The following is a 24099-nucleotide window of genomic DNA, read 5'->3' as shown; positions in this document are numbered from 1 at the left end:
TGGCATCAAGTTTCACATACTCGACACCCATAGGTCATCCTATGTCCCTCCTGACTTGTTTGATCTATTCTGATTGGCTCACTTCCAATCCCTTTCTCCAGCCCCTATCAATTCAGCATCACTCTCATAGACACACCTCTTCCTGCTTTTTTCCATGCGGTCTAAAATTCTTTGTCTCTACTTGCCAGAATCAAAGTGGCTTATTTCTACATTACATTAACTAATATCTCTAAAGTAACTATTTTATATCACATTCGTCATTCCCTCCTTTTATCATTCCATGATAACCAAACTATCCAATCCATAGCTACGGTTCCTCATCTAAAAAGATCCGTCGCTGCATTTCCAATTCCCGTCTTAGCCCCCCTTCATCTGCTTCACCCTCATGGATTTTAACAGTTAAATTTTTGGGGGCGGTGATCTGATCCAGTGCACCCCGCATTCTACCCATCACACATTTAAGGATGGCCAGGCCCACAAAGATGCAGCCGATAGCCACCACTAAATGCATGACCATATTTATCAACCAGTCCTTCCAACCTCCAAATCCCCAGTTACCCCAAGAGCCAGGATCCTGCATCCCGTCCAAGTGATCCCGTATGCGATCCATAAATTTAGTGATGTTGGCGGTCAAGTCTTGAACTCCCACGATACACTTGCCCTGCACTATGGCGCATACCCCAACCTCACGGGCCAGAAGATAGTCAAGAGCATTCCGGTTCTGCATTGCAAACAACCGTAGCTGAGACAACTCCTTGGTTATTGCCCCGAGGGCTCCCAAGGTTTCATTTCCCAAGATGGTAAGGCCGCAAATAAAATAAATCCGATCACTTGACAGCCAAGGAACCCCCCACACCTCCCAGTGTCAATACACTCAGAATGCCCCACCCGGCTGAGTGGCCCCGGTTGGGTGCAAGAACCTGAGGTTTTTTCCAGTTCTCGCAAAATTCAGCAGAGACTGCCCGGTGTGCTAACTGATTATGCAGGTTCCATGCCTAAGGGCAGGGGACTGTGGTAGGGACTAGAGTCCCTATAGCAATTCGGCGGGGAAATGGGGGTGACAAAACGTTGGTCGCTGTACCATTAAATAAAAAGTAGTATCCTTGCTCCGTGTGCAGGCTAGCATCACAATCAGCATATCGGTTGCGTAAGGACCCTCCAGTAGCCCAGCTTATCCAACTTTGAAATGCCCATTCGGGCCGCCTAGCAATGCGGAAAGCCCTAGTCCCAACAGTGATATGAGAGACATTCGCCCAGCCACAAAGGAGCTGGAGGCCGGCGTTCAATGGAACGCAAGTGGTGTTGTAACAAATGCATTGGCCAGATGCCTGGGTGATATGGCACCTCCTGTCCGTACAGGTGGGAAACAGACATGTTATATTTGTGTCCATCTCTACCAGCAAACAGCCAAATCCTTCACTGCTGAAGCAATTCTCGTACGACCGGGAATCCCTATTGGGAGTGAAGTGGCTAGGTATGTACGCCCTCCACCGTCGCAGCCTATCGTACTGTGAATGGGAATTATCCCGAGGAAAGGGAAGGCAAATAGCCGGTGGTGCTGAATCCGGATCGTAAGGAAGAGTGACCTGATCGGGCAGTGGCTCGGAATGCTGACAATGAACCACCGTTTGGGGAGTGCCCCAAAGCGGTGAAACAGAAAATAACCTAGACACCGCTGCGGGGTTTGGGTAGCAGACAACCCGTCCGTGGCCATACAAGCGGTGGTAACTCTGGTAGAAGAGATTCATACTACCCGGGTTTTCCTCAGTTTGGCCTTTAATTAACTTAAGTGTATCTCCCGGTAACCTACGTTCTAGCTGTACTTCCCTTCTCATACGCCCCGTCCTCTCTCTAGTCCCTTTCACTTTCTCATAGCCTCTTCCTACGCTCTTCTCACAGCCTGATTTTACCTTTATTGCACCACTCTTAACACATCCAAAATCAAATTTACATGTATTCCAAAAACAAGGCAATGTCCATATAATGTTCCCTTCCCATCGCCGGGACGGGTGCAACTGCTTCATGACTCCTGCATTCTCCTTAACTTTGATGACCTTCCATGAGTCGATACCATGTCCTCGTATATGGGGGCAGTGAAGAACATCACCATTGCAGAGGTGATGTAACCTTGTAGATTGGTTGGGGCTACACAGATACATAATATTCCCCTTTTCCATGTCCATCGCCAATAACACGCAAAGCGAAGTGAGGCCAAATATCATACAGACGATGCGTAGCCACTCCATCATGCTCCACACCTGTAAAATAGCACTGGAGAAGGGAGGCAGTTTAGTATCTGACCTTTTACAGTAGTGGAGATGGACTCAATTTACAGTGATGTAGGTGGACCCAAGCACTTCTCCCCTCCACTTTAACTGCTGTAGGGGTGGTAAGGAGAACTTGGAAGGGCCTGTCCCATCGCGGCTCCGACCCCTTCCTAGTCCAATTTTTGACCATGACATAACTACCGGGCTGGACTGAAAGTGAGCTAGGTACTGGGGGCGATGGCTGGTGAGCCGCGTGGACCTGGCCATGGAGTTCCTTGAGCACTTGCGTGAGGGCTAGAACATAGGTGGTCATCTCTTCAGTCATCTGATGAAACTGAACCAGTCTGGGAACCTGCAGGCTCCAGGGAGTTCTAAGAGGCCTGCCATAAAGAATCTCGGCGGGAGAGAGCCGGGCCGGTCCCGCAGGTGTAACCCGCAGCTGGAAGAGGGCAACGGGGAGCAACTTAAGCCATGTCAGTCCCGTGTCTGCTCTTAATTTAGCCAATTTAGTTTTGAGGGTCTGATTGTGTCTCTCAACCAACCCGGCCGCCTGCGGTCTATAAGCACAGTGTAACTGCTGGCGTATGCCCAACTGGGAGCAAAACTCCTTGTTAATTTGTCCAATAAAATGAGGCCCATTATCAGAACTTAACTGAGCTGGTATACCGTACCGGGGAATGATTTCCCTCATCAAGACTTTAACCACAGTAGCAGCTTTATTATCGATAGTCGGATACGCCTCGACCCATCTGCTGAACACATCCACAATGACTAAAACATATTTATAACATTGACACCTTTCCAACTCAATGTAATCCATTTGGAGCGTCTCAAAGGGACCACTGGGCAACGGGGTTTGCCCCTTCCCACAAGAGATACCTTTTCCGGTGTTATATTGCTGACAAATCAAACACCTATTACTGATACTTTGGGCCAACCCCTGCATTTTAGGGTGCCACCAAGTGTCCAGCAACAAATCACTAGTCCCTCGAGCCCCACAATGAGTTGCAAAGTGTACACATTCAATGACCCATAAAGCCAGCACATCAGACATACAAGTCTGATGTGCAGGCGTGGTCCATAAAGAGGAAACAGAATCATATGTACAACCTAACCGTTTCCACATTTGTTTATCACTCTCAGGAGCGTCCTCCTGTAATCTTATGACGTCTTGGATGGTTGGCATTGACTTGTCAGAAGCAGACATATTTATAGTAGATCGTTTAGTCTGACTTAACATCTTAGGCACCATCACTTGCTGAATTTGCGCGGCTGTTCGCGCTGCACAATCTGCTTGTTCATTACCAACGTCAACTGGGGTTGTACCATTCGTGTGGGCAGCGCATTTAATAACGGAAATCTGCGCGGGCATAAGGAGGGCCTGCAGTAGGTCATTAACTAAACCCCGGTTGGATATTTCTGTGCCTGCCGAGGTAAGGAATCCCCTATTCTTCCAGAGTTGTCCGAAGTCATGAACTACCCCGAAAGCATATCGGGAGTCAGTGTAGATATTTACCCGGCGATCTCCCCCCAGTATACATGCACGGGTGAGGGCAAAAGGTTCGGCTTGTTGTGCTGAGTAAGGGGTCTGGAAAGCTGCCGCTTCTAGAATCAGACCATCCTGATCTATGATTGCATAACCCGACAGTCTCCGGCCAGTGGGGCTTACTAATGCACTGCCATCAACATACATAATCATGTCAGGTTGTTCTAACGGAATATCACTCAGATCGTCCCTTATTGTTGTAGTTTCCTGAATCAAGGCTAAACAGTCGTGACCAGGCGCGTCCTCATTGACAGGGGGACCACTGAGAAAACAGGCTGGATTGATAGTGGTACAGTATTTAAATGTCAGACGTGGATTGTTCAAAAGGTATATCTCATACCTATTCTGATGAGCTGCGGTAAGATTCTGAGTCTGCAGTTGCCCCAATAGTGCGATTACCGAGTGGGAGCTATACACCGTAATATCCTGTTGGAGAGTGATGTTGGCAGCAGCCTGCAAACTATTGTATATCGCTGCCAAGATCTGGGTGCAAACAAGGTGGCCCAACGCCACTGGGTCGAGTTTGGAAGAGTAATATGCTACGGGCCGGTGCTTGTCCCCATGTTGCTGGGTGAGTACCGCTGTTGAACATCCTTCCAGAACAGTACAGTATATCTGGAATGGTCGGTCGTATAGGGGCCTACCGAGGGCCGGGGCTTGTAGCAAGGCCTGCTTCAGGCAACGGAAGGCCTCGAGTGCCTCGGTGGTGAGAGTAAAATTCCCCCCTTCACTAGTGTAAGGCGTCAGCAGCTTTGTATAGACAGCGATGTTTGGTATCCATTACCAACAATAATTCATCATACCCAGCCAATGACGAACCTCCTTGGCTATTGTAGGGGCGGGGAATTGGCATATTGGTTCAATACTACTGGGTTCGAGACTTCTTTCTGTGGCTGTAAGTAAAACTCCTCAGAACTTAACTTTTCTCTGAGCCACCAAGACCTTTGCTTGTAAAACAACATAACCCAACGAGGATAGGTGGTTCAATAATTGGATCACATCATCCCTATTACTGGGCTCGTCAGGACTTGCCACCAATATGTCATCTACATACTGCACCAGAGTGGAACCATGCTCCAATGTCAAGGCCTGGAGTTGGGTCTGCAGACATCTGGAGAAGAGTGTAGGTGAATTGACGAACCCCTGTGGCAGTCGGGTCCAGGTATACTGCTGCCCATTGTAAGTGAAGGCAAACAAATATTGACTTTCAGTCGCAAGTGGGAGGGCAAAGAAGGCGTGCTGAAGGTCAATTACGGCGAAGACCCGGGCTTGAGCTGGAATTTGAGCCAGTATGTGGGCAGGGTTAGGGACGAGAGCATGTAACGGATCTGCGATGGCATTAATTGAACGTAAATCCTGTACTAATCGGTACTGGTCTGGTTTGGCTGGTTTAGGCACAGCAAGTATGGGGGTGTTACATTCTGATTGGCAAGGGACCAAAATACCCTGTTTCAACAGCTCTCGGATTAATTTATCTATTGATGGAGCAGCTTGAGATTTCAGTGGGTATAGTCGAATGGAAGGTAGCTTTACATGATCCTTAATCATCACCTTAATAGGTGTAACATTTGTCTTTCCCACTTGTGATGGGTATTCCGCCCAGACCTGTGGATTGACATATTCCAACACATCATGTCCCCTGTGATGCTGCAGTCGAGTGTTAATCTTTTCAGGGACCTCAAAATATTTTATGGTAGTGCCGTCCGGCATGACTTGAAGTGCGTAGTCTGTTGGATCCGAATGATCCACCGCCCTCCTGACCATTCGCCCCATATCCCTGGCATGGTACTGGTCACGGACCTGACGTGTAATATGAGGGCTTACCAAAGCTGACTGTGGCCATAAATGTGGTGATATTGTAACAAAATCGGCTGTACCTTCTTTTCCCGTGACTGTGGCTGTAACCTTGACTGGCCATTCGGTCTCAAGTAATGGCCGGTATTTGTCCTCCAACTCCCTGTTTCGTCCAGTTCTGTCATAGGCCAGGGTAACGTGATGCAGTGACTGTTCAACGTCTAACGTCCACCACTGGGGGGTGATAGAAATATAGCACTGTTGTCTCATCCTCCATGATGTAACCGTTACCCCCTCATCTCCGCATTCTAGCTGTAGCTGCAAGATACACAGTAAATCTCGGGCCAACAAGTTACAGTCCAATCCAGTAGTCACTACAAACTGATGCTCTGCAGACTTATTCTCGTAAGTGACTGTCACAGGTTCAGAAATAGGATACTCACACACCTGTCCTTGGAACCCTGACAATTGCTGCGTGTGGTCGGATAATGGTAATTTAAGTGCTGATTGCACAGAAGACATGGCTGCCCCGGTGTCGATTACAAATGAGTGATGTTGATCTCCTATCTGCAGAGAGATAATAGGTTCCCTGTCCGATTGGAGAGTCCTTATGGCTAAATTAGCTAGTCAATCCTGTGTTGGGAAAGGGTTTTCCTGGGAGAAGTCAGTGTATCTCGTCTGTCCTCCCCTTGGTGGGTACCCTCTCCTTTGGGTCGGATAATCTCCTTCTACTGCCTGTCTTTTAAAGGGGCATCCCTGTTGCCAGTGATCTACACGGCCGCAATTAAAACATGCATTGCTCCCTCTATTTCTGCCCCGTCCTCTTCTTCCAGTAGACCAATGGCCCCTCAGAGGGGGCTGCGGTTGTAGAGCTGTTGATTTGTTCGGTGGGCCATAAAAAGGGGGTGAGGGTCCCTTTGGGTGGGTTTGGTATCCTCCTCTTCGCTGATCCACCCACCCAAAGTCACTATATTGGGGCTCCTGCTGGTAAACTACCATTTCTGCCGCTTGTTGGGATCGCCAATCATCCTTTTTCATTACATACTCAGTCTTAAGCTTTGTAACTGAGCCTCCTTCTTGGCCTACACCCTCCTTCCAATAAAATCTGACTACCCTTGCCATCTGGGAAGGGTCGTTCTCTGTCCAATTCATGTTATTACATTTCACAGCAGTAACCACAGAAGGTGGTAGGCAATGCATTAACATAGCACAATATTGAGGGGAATTCTGACCATTTTGATACAGCAAATCGCCAGACTGCCCCCGGTAGATTTCATTAAAACCCTCCAGAAATTCCTCTGGCTCTTCAGTCTTCTTAGGTTTTAGGTCTAAGATAACAGAAAGATTTATGGGCCTTTGAAATGTGTATTCAATGCATTCAAGATCTGTGTCCTTCTATCGTCGTCTAACGCAGAGGCCTGCTGAAGTGCGGCGTGGCTAGCATAATTCAGGTGGTTAAGTTAATTGTGGTACTCTGCTGGGGTTAAAATCTGCTGGACTAGGGCCCAGAGGTCACTTGAATCAGCTTGATAAATTGAGATGGTAGTTCTCAAGGAATCCACGAAGGCAGCAGGAGATTTTTTTCTATCTGGGATTGTAGCCATAATAGCCATCATCTCACTGGGTGTCCATGGGAAGTAAACGTCTATCGTGGGGTTCGCTCCCGCAGTCACTGCGTCGGGGTTTCGCATCTTCCTAATCGGTAACTGTCTCTGAATGTCACCAGGGGGCACTCTAGCTATTTCCCCTGGTTGTTCCAAGACTTCAACGTCTCTCCCTGTCACTAGGGGGAGTTCTTTCTCTTCAAAAGAAGTTGTTTCAGCTTCCTTTGTTCCCGAATCTTGTGGTTTCTCCTTAGTTTGGAGAGACTTAGGTGATATGCTTAATTGTTTCTGGTGAGGGTCAAGCCCCTCTCTCGCTGTCCGAGATCTTGTCCTAGAGCTAACTGGGCTTGTGGGACAGAGTTCCTTTTGCTCTTCTGGTCGTGAAGTTGGTAAATCAGGACCCACACTATCACCCACACTATCATCCAAAAGGGCTTGAGTTTCTGGCATATTTGGAATCTGGGGAGCAATGACTGGGTATATATTATTGTACTCTGGTGGTTCTGGAATGAACGCAGACCATGCTACAGGTGCAGACGGAACTTTTACTGACTTTTCCAAATTATTGAATTTTTCTTTTTCTGTCAATTCAAGGCCAGCCATTGAACTACGTAGCTCATCTCTTGTTTGACCCGCGTCTTTCCTGTCTCTACTTGCTCTTTTTTTAAATGCACATTCCTTTTTCAAGATCTGTAATGTTTATAGGTTACCCTGTTCACTAATTGGAATCCCCATTTTAAGGGCATTGTCCTGCCAGCTAGACAACATAATCTTATCTCTTTCCTCTTGACAATATTGCCTCCATAATCCAATTAATTCTTTAGCTTTCATACTTTGATTTTTTTCTCCAAATTTGTCCCTGGATTTTCTTAACCATTTCTAGGTCTTTGGTGCCCCCTAGTGGCCATTCATCTCCCATTTTAGTTCTTAACTGTGCTGACAATTTTCTAAAATCCTTCGCTTTGTCTGGATACTTATCACATAATATTTGCATTGGCATGCCTGGATCATTTGTGCTATCCAAGGAATTCCCCATAATCTCAACTAGTCCTCGGAACTGCGTTTTTCGCCACTACAGTCGAAGGAGACAATTTTAGCTTAATCAACTATATTTTTAACACACACACACATGGAGGTGAACCATTTTCAATTTCAAATGTCGCATCGACCTCCCATAATCTAACCCAACCGAATTAACTCACAAATGAAGTTGAACCATTTATAGTTTTAAATGTCCCATCAACAATATAGCCTACCCCAGCCGAATTAACTCACAAATGAAGTTGAACCATTTATAGTTTTAAATGTCCCATCAACAATATAGCCTACCCCTGCCGAATTAACTCACAAATGAAATACCATCAATTAAAATGCTAATCCCCAGACTGACCTGTGATTTCGTCGTGGCGGTCTTTCTGTGCCAACCGCGAGTGACCAGACTAATCAGACGATAAGAAGAGGGGAACAATCAATGTGCGGTCATTTTCCAGTTCTACATTGAGGGCCCTCGTTCCCCATCCTCCTGTTCATAATCAGTCTGATTCTGATTTCGCAGTTGAAACCAGGATCGCCCTGAGAAATCAAGGTTTTCGGCACCAAATGTTGAATCCCAAATTTCTTTATCTGTCAGTCTGGCCTCAATAAAAGTCGAGATGGATTTGCAGGTATAACATTAGTTATTTTATTCAGCTTGCAAGCTACCTAGCCCACAGTGATCCAGATAACATGTTGCTCTCTGCAGCCCCGGGAGCTAAGTGAATGTCCCACACAAAGAGATCAGTACTGATACATTCAAATGGCATCAAGTTTCACATACTCGACACCCATAGGTCATCCTATGTCCCTCCTGACTTGTTTGATCTATTCTGATTGGCTCACTTCCAATCCCTTTCTCCGGCCCCTATCAATGCAGCATCACTCTCATAGACACACCTCTTCCTGCTTTTTTCCATGCGGTCTAAAATCCTTTGTCTCTACTTGCCAGAATCAAAGTGGCTTATTTCTACATTACATTAACTAATATCTCTAAAGTAACTATTTTATATCACATTCGTCACAAGCAGACCGGCAGCCTCCCTTTGGTTTCCTTTCCCAAATTCTTCAACTTGGACTCGCATTTTCCCAATGACTTGCGATGTGGCAACTGTTGTTGCGCAGGGACAATGCACTGGGACTTCAAGACATTGACGAGTAAGGTTAGTTCTCTGAGATATGAGTGGGAAGCTACAGAGATACAGATTGTATTTTAAGAGAGGGAATAAAGGGTGTCATCTGGTGATTGCTGTGGCAGAGAGTGAACGCAAGTAAGCTCATCTAGTAAAGTAGCAAATTATGCAAATCGCAAATTTCAGGGTGTAAATAGATCTGTCAATGCCACATCTTCATGGAAAACGCCCCATCCTTTATGCCGCCCGAATCGTTCTTGCTGACATGCAGCAACATATATCGTCCAATAAAAACGCAAATGACTGCAGATGTGAAATCTGAAAAAAAACAGGAAATGTTGGAAAATCTCAGTGGGTCTGGCAGCATCTGTGAAGAGAGAACCGAGCTAACGTTTCGAGGCTGCGTCACTCTTCATCAGAGTCAATCATTTAATCATTCAATCTTTGCTCACAGACATCGCTGACAGACATTCAAAATGTTCCTACTCTATTTCCTGAGGTCAATTCTGTCGTGCATTCAAAGGAAAATACTGCAGATGTTGTGAACCTGCATGAGAAGCTAAATATGATTGGATTAAAGCTCAGAAAATTAGAGGATGTCTGTGGAGCCAGACACAAAGTTAATGTTTCAAATCCGTGTGATCCTTATTCAGAGCTGAAGCGAGGTTACATGCAATGGAGTAGATGAGAAAAATGGAAGTTGCGTGAAAAGTGGGAGATATGGAAGTTTGAATCAAGTTTGACATAAATCAAGGGAAAGCAATGTTGATGGTCAGTACCACAGAAATGTTGTCAACATTTCCTGTGTCCACCATTAAATGAGGAGCATCCTTCACAGGCTACATGCTTAAACTGAATGTACAAAGGTACTGCTGAGAGTTGAACTCAGGATTTTCTGTTTACAAGACAGGCGCTTTAACCATCTAAGCCAGAGCACCAATCTGCAAGACAGCTTTGCAAGTTTAGAACAGATTTCAAATGTTTTGATTAAACATCAGTATTGTTGATTTCTCCTGCTGACTTTGACAGTGCAAACTAAAATATTCATCAGCACTGGGCTTTTGAAACTGTAAAAATTGCAGTTATTCTGAAAGTTATTAATTTAAAAGCAGTTCTGCAGGAAAGAAGTATACAAACAGGAAATATTTTGCGAATTGGGAAGTGATTAAACATGGCCAGAAAACTACAGTGGTATAATGCTGGATAAGACCAGGAGAGAGTTTTTACATTCACTGAACATCTAGCAAATATTCTTGAAAATTCTGGACGGCTGTTGCAATTTGGCAAACACGACGTTGTCACGGTTCTTTCACTTTCCATAAAGCATCCTGCATTCTTTATTTTTATTTCCGTTCATTGGGAAGCAAACGCCTTGAGCCAAAAACAAATCCCTGACAGGGACTTGAACCCTGGACTCTCAGATCAAAAGTCTAATGCTCTACCGACTGAGCTACCAGGGCCCATTGCAAAATAGTTCTCACAGCTCACTTCAAAGTCTCATATTGTATCTTTTGAATTTCCTTCACTGGTAATTCAGCCTCTCCAGCTCATTTCCCTCGCAAGCAGACCGGCAGCCTCCCTTCGGCTTTCTTTCTCAAATTCTTCAACTTGGACTCGCATTTTACCAATGACCTGTGATATGACAACTGTTGTTACCCAGGGACATGCACTGGGACTTCAAGACATTGAAGATTACGGTTAGTTCGCTGAGATATCAGTGGGAAGCTGCAGAGATACAGATTGGATTTTGAGAGAGGGAATAAAGCGTGTCATCTGTTGTTTGTTGTGGCAGAGTGTGAACGCAAGTAAGCTCATCTAGTAAAGGAACAAATTATGCAAATCGCAAAGTTTCAGGGTGTAAATAGATCTGCAAATGCCACGTCTTCATGGAAAACGCCCCATCCTTTATCCCGCCCAAATCGTTCTTGCTGACATGCAGCAACATATATCGTCCAATAAAAAGGCAAATTACTGCAGATTTGAAATCTGAAAAAAAACAGGAAATGATGGAAAATCTCAGTGTGTCTGGCAGCATCTGTGAAGAGAGAACCGAGCTAAAGTTTCGAGGCAGGGTCACTCTTCATCAGAGTAAATCATTTAATCATTCAATCTTTGCCCACAGACATCGCTGACAGACATTCAGAATGTTCCTACTGGATTTCCTGAGGTCAATCCTGTCGTGCATTCAAAGGAAAATACTGCACATGTTGTGAATGTGCATGAGAAACTAAAAATGATTGGATTAAAGCTCATAAAATTTGAGGATGTCTGTGGAGCCAGACACAAAGTTAATGTTTCAAATCCGTGTGATCCTTATTCAGAGCTGAAGCGAGGTTACATGCAATGGAGTAGATGAGGAAAATGGTAGTTGCGTGATAAGTGTGAGATATGGAAATTTGAATCAAGTTTGACATAAATCAAGGGAAAGCAATCTTGAAGGTCAATACCACAGAAATATTGTCAACATTTTCTGTGTCCACCATTAAATGAGGAGCATTCTTCACAGACAACATGCTTTGACCTGACTGTATAAAGGTACTGCTGAGATTTAAACTCAGGATCTCCTGTTTACAAGACAGGCGCTTTAACCACCTAAGCCACAGCACCAATCTGGACGACAGGCTTGCAAGTGTGGAACAGATTTCAATTGTTTTGATTAAACATCAGTATTGTTGATTTCTCCTGCTGACTTTGAGAGTGCAAATTAAAATATTCATCGGCACTGGGCTTTTGACACTGTAAAAATTGCAGTTATTCTGAAAGTTATTAATTTAAAAGCAGTTCTGCAGGAAAGAAGTATACAAACAGGAAATATTTTGAGAATTGGGAAGTGATTAAACATGGCCAGAAAACAATAGTGGTATAATGCAGGACAACACCAGGAGAGAGTTTTTACATTCACTTTAAATCTAGCAAAAATTCTTGAAAATTCTGGACGGCTGTAGCAATTTGGCAAACACGACGTTGTCACGGTTCTTCCACTTTCCATCAAGCATCCTGCATTCTTTATTTTTATTTCCGACCGTTCATTGGGAAGCAAACGCCTTGAGCCAAAATCAAATTACTGACAGGGACTTGAACCCTGGACCATGAGATTAAAAGTCTGACGCGCTACCGACTGAGCTAACAGGGCCCAATATTAAAATGTTCTCATAGCTCACTTCAAAGTCTCATATTGTATCTTTGAATTTCCTTCACTGGTCATTCAGCCTCTCCAGCTCATTTCCCTCGCAAGCAGACCGGCAGCCTCCCTTCGGCTTTCTTTCTCAAATTCTTCAACTTGGACTCGCATTTTACCAATGACCTGTGATGTGACAACTGTTGTTACCCAGGGACATGCACTGGGACTTCAAGACATTGAAGATTACGTTTAGTTCGCTGAGATATCAGTGGGAAGCTGCAGAGATACAGATTGTATTTTGAGAGAGGGAATAAAGCATGTCATCTGTTGTTTGTTGTGGCAGAGTGTGAACGCAAGTAAGCTCATCGAGTAAAGTAGCAAATTATGCAAATCGCAAAGCTTCAGGGTGTAAATAGATCTGTCAACGCCACATCTTCTGGAAAACGCCTCACCCTTTATCCCGCCCAAATCGTTCTTGCTGTCATGCAGCAACATATATCGTCCAATAAAAAGGCAAATTACTGCAGTTATGAAATCTGAAAAAAAACAGGAAATGATGGAAAATCTCAGTGGGTCTGGCAGCATCTGTGAAGAGAGAACCGAGCTAACGTTTCGAAGTTGGGTCACTCTTCATCAGAGTAAATCATTTAATCATTCAATCTTTGCTCACAGACATCGCTGACAAACATTCAAAATGTTGGTACTGGATTTCCTGAGGTCAATCCTGTCATGCATTCAAAGGAAAATACTGCACATGTTGTGAATCTGCATGAGAAACTAAAAATGCTTGAATGAAAGCTCATAAAATTTGAGGATGTCTGTGGAGCCAGACACAAAGTTAATGTTTCAAATCCGTGTGATCCTTATTCAGAGCTGAAGCGAGGTTGCATGCAATGGAGTAGATGAGGAAAATGGAATTGCGTGAAAAATGGGAGATATGGAAGTTTGAATCAAGTTTGACATAAAACAGGGGAAAGCAATCTTGAAGGTCAGTACCACAGAAATGTTGTCAACATTGTCTGTGTTCACCATTAAATTCTTCACAGGCTACATGCTTTGACCTTAACGTATAAAGGTAAATGGAAATTGCGTGAAAAATGGAAGTTTGAAATTAGTCAAGGGAAAACAATCTTGAAGGTCAGTACTACAGAAATGTTGTTAGCATTATTTGTGTTCACCAGTAAACAAGGAGCATTCTTCACAGGCTACGCGCTTTGACCTGAATGTATAAAGGTACTGCTGAGATTTGAACTCAGGATCTCCTGTTTACAAGACAGGCACTTTAAACATCTAAGCCACAGCACCAATCTGTAAGATAGATTTGCAAGTGTGGAACAGATTTCAATTGTTTTGATTAAACATCAGTATTGTTGATTTCTCCTGCTGACTTTGAGAGTGCAAATTAAAATATTCATCGGCACTGGGCTTTTGAAACTGTAAAGATTGCAGTTATTTCTGAAAGTTATTAATTTAAAAGCAGTTCTGCAAGAAAGAAGTATACAAACAGGAAATATTTTGCGAATTGGTAAGTGATTAAACATGGCCAGAAAACTATAGTGATATAATGCAGGACAAGTCCAGGAGAGAGTTTAAACATCAACTGAAAATCTAGCAAAAATTCTTGAAAATTCTGGACGGCTGTTGCAATTTGGCAAACACGATGTTGTCACGGTTCTTCCACTTTCCATAAAGCATCCTGCATTCTTTATTTTTCATTTCCTGCCGTTCATTGGGAAGCAAACACCTTGAGCCAAAATCAAAACCCTGACACGGACTTGAACCCTGGACTCTCAGATTAAAAGTCTGATGCTCTACCGACTGAGCTACCAGGGCCCATTTCAAAACCCTTCTCACAGCTCACTTCAAAGTCTCATATTGTATCTTTTGAAGTTCCTTCACTGGTCATTCAGCCTCTCCAGCTCATTTCCCTCGCAAGCAGACCGGAAGCCTCCCTTCGGCTTTCTATCTCAAATTCTTCAACTTGGACTCGCATTTTTCCAATGACCTGTGATGTGACAACTGTTGTTACCCAGGGACATGCACTGGGACTTCAAGACATTGAAGATTACGTTTAGTTCGGTGAGATATCAGTGGGTAGCTGCAGAGATACAGATTGTATTTTGCGAGAGGTAAGAAAGCATGTCATCTGTTGTTTGTTGTGGCAGAGAGTGAACGCAAGTAAGCTCATCTAGTAAAGTAGCAAATTATGCAAATCGCAAAGTTTCAGGGTGCAAATAGATCTGTCAACGCCACATCTTCATGGAAAACGCCCCATCCTTTATCCCGCCCAAATCGTTCTTGCTGACATGCAGCAAAATATATCGTCCAATAAAAAGGCAAATTACTGCAGATGGGAAATCTGAAAAAAAACAGGAAATGATGGAAAATCTCAGTGGGTCTGGCAGCATCTGTGAAGAGAGAACCGAGATAACGTTTCGAGGCTGCGTCACTCTTCATCAGAGTAAATCATTTAATCATTCAATCTTTGCTCACAGACATCGCTGACAGACATTCAAAATGTTCCTTCTGGATTTCCTGAGGTCAATCCTGTCGTGCATTCAAAGGAAAATACTGCACATGTTGTGAATCTGCATGAGAAACTAAAAATGATTAGATTAAAGTTCATAAAATTTGAGGATGTCTGTGGAGCCAGACACAAAGTTAATGTTTCAAATCCGTATGACCCTTATTCAGAGCTGAAGCGAGGTTACATGCAATGGAGTAGATGAGGAAAATGGAAGTTGCGTGAAAAGTGGGAGATATGGAAGTTTGAATAAATTTCGACATAAATCAAGGAAAGGCATTCTTGAAGGACAGCACGACAGAAATGTTGTCAACATTTTCTGTGTTAACCATTAAATGACAAGCATTTTTCACAAGCTACATGCTTTGACCTGAAAGTGTAAATGTATTGTTGAGATTTGATCTCAGGATCACCTGTTTACAAGACAGGCACTTTAACCATCTAAGCCACAGCACCAACCTACAGGACCTGTTTGCAAGTGTAGAACAGATTTCAATTGTTTTGATTAAACATCAGTATTGTTGATTTCTCCTGCTGACTTTGAGAGTGCAACCTAAAATATTCATCGGCACTGGGCTTTTGAAACTGTAAAAATTGCAGTTATTTCTGAAAGTTATTAATTTAAAAGCAGTTCTGCAGGAAAGAAGTACACAAACAGGAAATATTTTGTGAATTGGGAAGTCATTAAACATGGCCAGAAAACTACAGTGGTATAATGCAGGACAAGACCAGGAGAGTTTTTACATTCACTGAAAATCTAGCAAAAATTCTTGAAAATTCTGGACGGCTGTTGCAATTTGACAAACACGACGTTGTCACGGTTCTTCCACTTTCCATAAAGCATCCTGCATTCTTTATTTTTTATTTCTGACCATTCATTGGGAAGCAAACACCTTGAGCCAAAATCAAAACCCTGACAGGGACTTGAATCCTGGATCCTCAGATTAAAAGTCTGATGCTCTACCGACTGAGCTACCAGGGCCCATTTTAACAATGCTCTCATAGCTCATATCAAAGTCTCATATTGTATCTTTTGAATTTCCTTCACTGGTAATTCAGCCTCTCCAGCTCATTTCCCTCGCAAATGTTGAATCCCAAATTTCTTTATCCGTCAGTCTGGCCTCAATAAAAATCGAGATGGATTTGCAGGTATAACATTAGTTATTTTATTCAGCTTGCAAGCTACCTAGTCCACAGTGATACAGATAACATGTTGCTCTCTGCTGCCCCGGGAACTAAGTGAATGTCCCAGACAAAGAGATCAGTACTGATACATTCAAATGGCATCAAGTTTCACATACTCGACACCCATAGGTCATCCTATGTCCCTCCTGACTTGTTTGATCTATTCTGATTGTCTCACTTCCAATCCCTTTCTCCGTCCCCTATCAATTCAACATCACTCTCATAGACACACCTCTTCCTGCTTTTTTCAATGCGGTCTAAACTCCTTTGTCTCTACTTGCCAGAATCAAAGTGGCTTATTTCTACATTACATTAACTAATATCTCTAAAGTAACTATTTTATATCACAGTCGTCATTCCCTTCTTTTATCATTCCATGATAACCGAACTATCCAATCCATAGCTACGGTTCCTCATCTAAAAAGACCTGTCGCTGCATTTCCAATTCCTGTCTTAGCCCCCCTTCATCTGCTTCACCCTCATGGATTTTAACAGTTAAATTTCTTGGGGCGGTGATCTGATCCAGTGCACCCCGCATTCTACCCATCACACATTTAAGGATGGCCAGGCCCACAAAGATGCAGCCGATAGCTACCACTCGATACATGGCCATATTTATCAACCAGTCCTTCCAACCTCCAAATTCCCAGTTACCCCAAGAGCCAGGATCCTGCATCCCGTCCAAGTGATCCCGTATGCGATCCATAAATTTAGTGATGTTAGCGGTCAAGTCTTGAACTCCTACGATACACTTGCCCTGCACTATGGCGCATACCCCACCCTCACGGGCCAGAAGATAGTCAAGAGCATACCGGTTCTGCATTGCAAACAACCGTAGCTGAGACAACTCCTTGGTTATTGCCCCGAGGGCTCCCAAGGTTTCATTTCCCAAGATGGTAAGGCCGCAAATAAAATAATTCCGATCAGTGACAGCCAAGGAACCCCCCACACCTCCCAGTGTCAATACGCCCAGAATGCCCCACCCGGCTGAGTGGCCCCGGTTGGGTGCAAGAACCTGAGGTTTTTTCCAGTTCTCGCAAAATTCAGCAGAGACTGCCCGGCGTGCTAACTGATTATGCAGGTTCCACGCCGAAGGGCAGGGGACTGTGGTAGGGACTAGAGTCCCTATAGCAATTCGGCGGGGAAATGGGGGTGACAAAACGTTGGTCGTTGTACCATTAAATAAAAAGTAGTATCCTTGCTCCGTGTGCAGGCTAGCATCACAATCAGCATATCGGTTGCGTAAGGACCCTCCAGTAGCCCAGTTTATCCAACTTTGAAATGCCCATTCGGGCCGCCTAGCAATGCGGAAAGCCCTAGTCCCAACAGTGATATGAGAGACATTCGCCCAGCCACAAAGGAGCTGGAGGCCGGCGTTCAATGGAACGCAAGTGGTGTTGTAACAAACGCATTGGCCAGACGCCTGGGTGATATGGCACCTCCTGTCCGTACAGGTGGGAAACAGACATGTTATATTTGTGTCCACCTCTACCAGCAAACAGCCATATCCTTCACTGCTGAAGCAATTCTCGTACGACCGGGAATCCCTATTGGGAGTGAAGTGGCTAGGTATGTACGCCCTCCACCGTCGCAGCCTATCGTACTGTGAATGCGAATTATCCCGAGGAAGGGGAAGGCAAATAGCCGGTGGTGCTGAATGCGGATCGTAAGGAAGAGTGACTTGCTCGGGCAGTGGTTCGGAATGCTGACAATGGACCACCGTTTGGGTAGTGCCCCAAAGCGGTGAAACAGAAAATAACCTAGACACCGCTGCGGGGTTTGGGTAGCAGACAACCCGTCCCTGGCCATACAAGCGGTGGTAAATCTGGTAGAAGAGATTCATACTACCCGGGTTTTCCTCAGTTTGGCCTTTAATTAACTTAAGTGTATCTCCCGGTAACCTACGTTCTAGCTGTGCTTCCCTTCTCATACGCCCCGTCCTCTCTCTAGTCCCTTTCACTTTCTCACAGCCTCTTCCTACGCTCTCCTGACGGCCTGATTTTACCTTTATTGCACCACTCTTAACACATCCAAAATAGAATTTACATGTATTCCAAAAACAAGGCAATGTCCATATAATGTTCCCTTCCCATCCCCGGGACCGGTGCAACTGCTTCATGACTCCTGCATTCTCCTTAACTTTGATGACCTTCCATGAGCCGATACCATGTCCTCGTATATGGGGGCAGCGAAGAACATCACCATTGCAGAGGTGATGTAACCTTATAGACTGGATGGGGCTACACAGATACATAATATTCCCCTTTTCCATGTCCATCGCCAATAACACGCCAAGCGAAGTGAGGCCAAATATCATACAGACGATGCGTAGCCACTCCATCATGCTCCACACCTGTAAAATAGCACTGGAGAAGGGAGGCAGTTTAGTATCCGACCTTTTACAGTAGTGGAGATGGACTCAATTTACAGTGATGTAGGTGGACCGAAGAACTTCGCCCTTCCACTTTAACTGCTGTGGGGGTGGTAAGGAGAACTTGGAAGGGCCTGTCCCATCGCGGCTCCGACCCCTTCCTAGTCCAATTTTTGACCATGACATAACTACCGGGCTGGACTGAAAGTGAGCTAGGTACTGGGGGCGATGGCTTGTGAGCCGCGTGGACCTGGCCATGGAGTTCCTTGAGCACTTGCGTGAGGGCTAGAACATAGGTGGTCATCTCTTCAGTCATCTGATGAAACTGAACCAGTCTGGGAACCTGCAGGCTCCAGGGAGTTCTAAGAGGCCTGCCAGAAAGAATCTCGGCGGGAGAGAGCTGGGCCGGTCCTGCAGGTGTAACCCACAGCTGGAAGAGGGCAACGGGGAGCAACTTAAGCCATGTCAGTCCCGTGTCTGCTCTTAATTTAGCCAATTTAGTTTTGAGGGTCTGATTGTGTCTCTCAACCAACCCGGCCGCCTGCGGTCTATAAGCACAGTGTAACTGCTGGCGTATGCCCAACTGGGAGCAAAACTCCTTGTTAATTTGTCCAATTAAATGAGGCCCATTATCAGAACTTAACTGAGCTGGTATACCGTACCGGGGAATGAATTCCCTCATCAAGACTTTAACCACAGTAGCAACTTTATTATCGATAGTCGGATACGCCTCGACCCATCTGCTGAACACATCCACAATGACCAAAACATATTTATAACATTGACACCTTTCCAACTCAATGTAATCCATTTGGAGCGTCTCAAAGGGACCACTGGGCAACGGGGTTTGCCCCATCCCACAAGAGATAACTTTTCCAGTGTTATATTGCTGACAAATCAAACACCGATTACTGATACTTTGGGCCAACCCCTGCATTTTAGGGTGCCACCAAGTGTCCAGCAACAAATCACTAGTCCCTTGAGCCCCACAATGAGTTGCAAAGTGTACACATTCAATTACCCATAAAGCCAGCACATCAGACATATAAGTCTGATGTGCAGGCGTGGTCCATAAAGAGGAAACAGAATCATATGTACAACCTAACCGTTTCCACATTTGTTTATCACTCTCAGGAGCGTCTTCCTGTAATCTTATGACGTCTTGGATGGTTGGCATTAACTTGTCAGAAGCAGACATATTTATAGTAGATCGTTTAGTCTGACTTAACATCTTAGGCATCTTAACATCTGAAGGAATCTTTAATTTATAGGATCTTAACCTGTCGAACCACACCAAGTTTGGGGGAAGCTTAGTTGATGAATCAAGTCCTGGCGCAATACGACAAGTTGTAAGATTTATAATATTTGTAGACTGTGTTAAGTTGTTCGATTCCTTGTATTATTCGACTGTGTATAGTTGAAGGAATTTATATCATCTCTGCTATTCGGTTATCAGTAGCACTTTGCGAATACTGGAACTCAGCAGAAATTTGCAGTATAAACTCCTCAGGTGCCAAAAAGAATTGTTTTATTTGTAGTCGCTTGATTACAATTTGAAAGTAATTTAAAAGGCAATTCGTAGACAATTCGAAGCTTTCAGAGAATTACAGACATTATCTTTCTTTGCTTAGGCAGACAGCTCGAAAGTAACTTTTTAAAGGCCAAAGTCTGGCAATGAAACATGAAGAGAGAGAGAGAGCTAACCTTCAGCTAAACTCAAACTCAAAGTCAAAAGTGGACTAACATCACTGACACAGACTGTTAGACTGACAGAACGCTCAAAAGACATCTCTAAAATGGAGACTATAAAGGACAAAACTGACTAAACTAAACACTAAAACCAAACCTAACCTAAAATGGCCGGGAGAAACTTTTCAGTTATCCACTTTCATATCTGTCTTAAGTCGTCTAATTACACCCCAATATAATCCTAATTGGTTTGGGTTAGACTCAAACACATTTGATTTGGTGGCAAGCCGTCCATCTTCAATGTGCAACATCAGCTTTTCTGACCTAACTGTTATCGGCATTATGAACAATGGTGCTGTGTATTCAGTCCCTGTCCTTGACAATTAGCACAAGCAGTGTCAAATTATCTTGCTGTTTTAATGTCACACTGTCTTTGAAAATATGCATTTGCCAGAACAACGGACTTCAGTAAAAGTGAATTATGCTGTATAAATGGGTATTAAAACTGGGGCTCAACATTTATGCTTAAACAGCTATCTTTTACCTATACTAGTTGTATTCGAAATACCTGGCTTCTACAGTCGGCCCTTTGATAAATCGAAAAATTGAGATATATCAGAAAAGATTAAAATATATCATTAATGCGATAGGATAGGTAAAAGCGCAAAGAATCATTGTAGTTTTAAACAATAAAATTGACACTTAAAATACAACAGGCATTTCAAAATAATTATTATAATTAATAGATTAATCAAATTTGACCCTACTGATTCAGTATTAATAAATTATACAATGTTAATAATACAGTCAAAATAATTATTATAATTAATGAATTAATCAAATTTGATCCTACTGATTCAGTATTAATAAATGATACAATATGTTAATAATAGTCAAATAGTTGATTGATCAGTAATATTTCAATAATAGTATTTCAGCTCAAGTTCATCAATTACGGGTACCGTTGGGTTAGTTTGAATCATTCTGATAGCTGGTCCCCTGCGTTTAGCGAATAGGTTTTTTATGCACTTAGCACATTGGTATGTTATGTAAATGGTGAATACAGCTACACAGGAGAATGAGATTATTCTTATTGTGGACATTCCAGTGGGTCCAAGCCACCCACAAATTTTATCCCAGAGAGAGATAAATTGGGGTGGATCAAGTGTTTTGATTTCGTTTTGGATATGTAATGCCAAATCTTTAACTTCTTTCGAGTTATCGGGAATGAAAGTGCACCATTCTGCACCAATCAGGGCGCAGGTGCCACCTTTTTCAGCTAGCACATAGTCAAGTGCCATTCGATTTTGTAATACCACGGTTCGAATTGCTCGCATTTCGTCAGAAATTTTATCTAGGGCAGTGGCGGTGTAATCTGCTACGTTTTGTATGATGGTTGTTATTTTATTCAATTTATTCTCCATCCTCATTTCCTGATAGAAAGGAATCATTCTATCAAAAATTGCATCTTTTAAGAAAATGGAACGTTTGTTCCTTCGAGCAACTGCTTCTGAAGCATGAGGAAGATTAATCACATGACGAATGGCCGGTACAATGTATCCTAAATAGCAAGATCCTGACCAGGATGTTGGGAGCCAGGGATATGCTTTATTACCACAAATAAAATAAGTTCCATTATAAGCAGAATATAAGTAAATATTTTCTAAGAACCATCGGTCTTCGAATGTTTTATTATTTTTGAGATTAGGTATGCCTGTTATCTTTGAGGACCGCAGAACTCTTTGTAAGAGATCGTTTGTACATTTATAAGCTGTGTTAACATCTACATAATTAGTACAAATACTATTACCCATTTGTATCCCTTTAGGGTTCTTACTCATGAAGCAAATTGATCCGTTTTGTTTACCATTAGTTGGGAGGTTGAGATGTTGAGGTTTTTGGTTAGGGTTATATTTAAGTTGGTGCCATCCTAAAAAGGTATTTAGTGGATAACCTGCAGATTTCCATAGTTTAATATATTTTTGGATGCGAACCTGGAACCTTCCTTTTTCACATGAATATGCTCCAGAACGGATCACCACAGAGTGAGGGACACTTTGATAGATGTACCATTCTGCCGTTTCTGAAGCATTAAAGGGAATAGTTAGAAAGGGAATACCCTCCCCTGAGTTAGTAGGGGTTGCAATGCATACCCAACAATTGGAAATATTAAAGTTTTTAGCATATATCGTAGATGTGTAAAGGAATGTGTTCTTATTCAGTTCTGATACAACATTCACAAAGCCAATCACAGAATTGAAAATTAAAATTGCGGCAAACATTTTACTTGTATGCGCGCTTCACGTGTGATGCGTGAATCCAACTTTTCTTTCCTTTTAACTTCACAGTGGATTGGGTGGTGAGAAGGATTACGAAAGGACCTTCCCACTTTGATCCTAAGGGTTCCTTTTGCAGCTTTTTAACGTACACTTCTTCACCAGGCACCAGGTCGTGCCCACCTTCTGGAGGATCTCCCCAAGCAGCTAACACCTGTTGAGAAGCAGAGCTAACTGCATTTGTTAGATCTTGACAGTAAGACAACAAAGTATCACTCATTAAATGACAGTCTGCTTTCCGCAAGTCAATAGTTCCTGGCAGAGACATTGGTCTGCCTGTGATGATTTCAAATGGACTCAGGCCTGTTGTTCTGTTTGGTGTAGCTCTAATACTGCATAACACTATTGGCAAAGCTTGGACCCAGTTCATGCCTTCCTGGCTGTATTTAGACAGTCTTTCTTTCAAAGTTCGATTCATACGTTCCACTTGTCCCGATGATTGTGGATGTAAGGACAGTGTAAATTCCAGATAATGTTTAGTAGTTTACAGACTTCCTTACAAACAGCACCTGTGAAGTGGGATCCATTGTCTGAGTCAATGCTAGCTGGAACTCCCCATCTAGGGATAAAGTCTTTGCATAGCACTTTGGCTGTATGGGCAGCTGTCCCTCTTCTAGCTGGAGCAGCTTCCACCCATCTGGAGAATTTATCCACTATTACAAGGACGTCATTGTACTTTTGACATTTAGGAAGGCTGATGTAATCTACCTGTATATCCTGGAATGGACCTGCAGGAGCAGGAGCTCTTAATTGAGGCATTGATGTTATGGGTCCCAAGTTATTCTTTTGACAGGTTACACAGCGGTTTGCTAACAATTGTGCATGTTTTTTGAATCCTTTACCACACCAACTTCTATGGAATCGATCCATCATTTGTTGAGGTGATATGTGTCCCCATGAATGAATTTGTTGAGCTAAAAAAGGCATTAGCGATTGTGGTGCAACTGGTTTACAAGTTTGAACTTCTCTCCAAATGTCATCATCATCACCTGGTTGAATACCTGATTCTAACCATGTCCATTTTTCTTCCTTTGTACAATCATTCTGCATTTCACGTAAATCATGTAATAAGGTAGTTACTCCCAATTTGTAAATGTGACTGGATTCCTGATGCCACTGAGAGGCACAAAGGGAGGCAGCTTCCCTTGCTGCTTGGTCAGCAAGAGCATTTCCTCTTGCTTCCATAGAGTCCCCATGAGTATGGGCTTTGCATTTTAGAACTGATACTTCTTTTGGTAAAACCATAGCTTCTAGAAGATTTTGTACTTCCTGTCCATTTCGGATAGGTGTACCTGCCGTTGTGAAAAATCCTCTTTTTCTCCACAGATGGCCAAAATCATGTGCTACTCCAAAACCATATCTGGAGTCAGTATAGATGTTAGCAGTTTTATCTCTTGCCACATGACATGCTTCTGTTAGTGCCTTTAATTCGGCCTGCTGAGCTGATGTACCTGGGGGCAAGCTTCCTTCAGCTAATACTTCGTATGGGCTTGTGAC

General features: G+C 43.5%; 3 non-coding genes across 3 annotated transcripts; all 3 read right to left on the bottom strand.

The window, feature by feature from the left end:
• Positions 1-11909: 11909 nt before the first annotated feature.
• On the bottom strand, positions 11910-11983 carry trnat-ugu (transfer RNA threonine (anticodon UGU)). Its single transcript has one exon. It is a non-coding gene; the product is annotated as a tRNA-Thr (tRNA).
• Positions 11984-13728: 1745 nt separating this feature from the next.
• On the bottom strand, positions 13729-13802 carry trnat-ugu (transfer RNA threonine (anticodon UGU)). The gene has a single exon. It is a non-coding gene; the product is annotated as a tRNA-Thr (tRNA).
• Positions 13803-15930: 2128 nt separating this feature from the next.
• On the bottom strand, positions 15931-16003 carry trnak-uuu (transfer RNA lysine (anticodon UUU)). Its single transcript has one exon. It is a non-coding gene; the product is annotated as a tRNA-Lys (tRNA).
• Positions 16004-24099: the final 8096 nt, after the last annotated feature.

Source organism: Scyliorhinus torazame, chromosome 4, assembly GCF_047496885.1.
Source record: "Scyliorhinus torazame isolate Kashiwa2021f chromosome 4, sScyTor2.1, whole genome shotgun sequence".
Lineage (NCBI taxonomy): Eukaryota > Metazoa > Chordata > Chondrichthyes > Carcharhiniformes > Scyliorhinidae > Scyliorhinus > Scyliorhinus torazame.
Note: the sequence above shows the minus strand (reverse complement) of the source record. Positions and strands in the feature narration are given on the sequence as shown.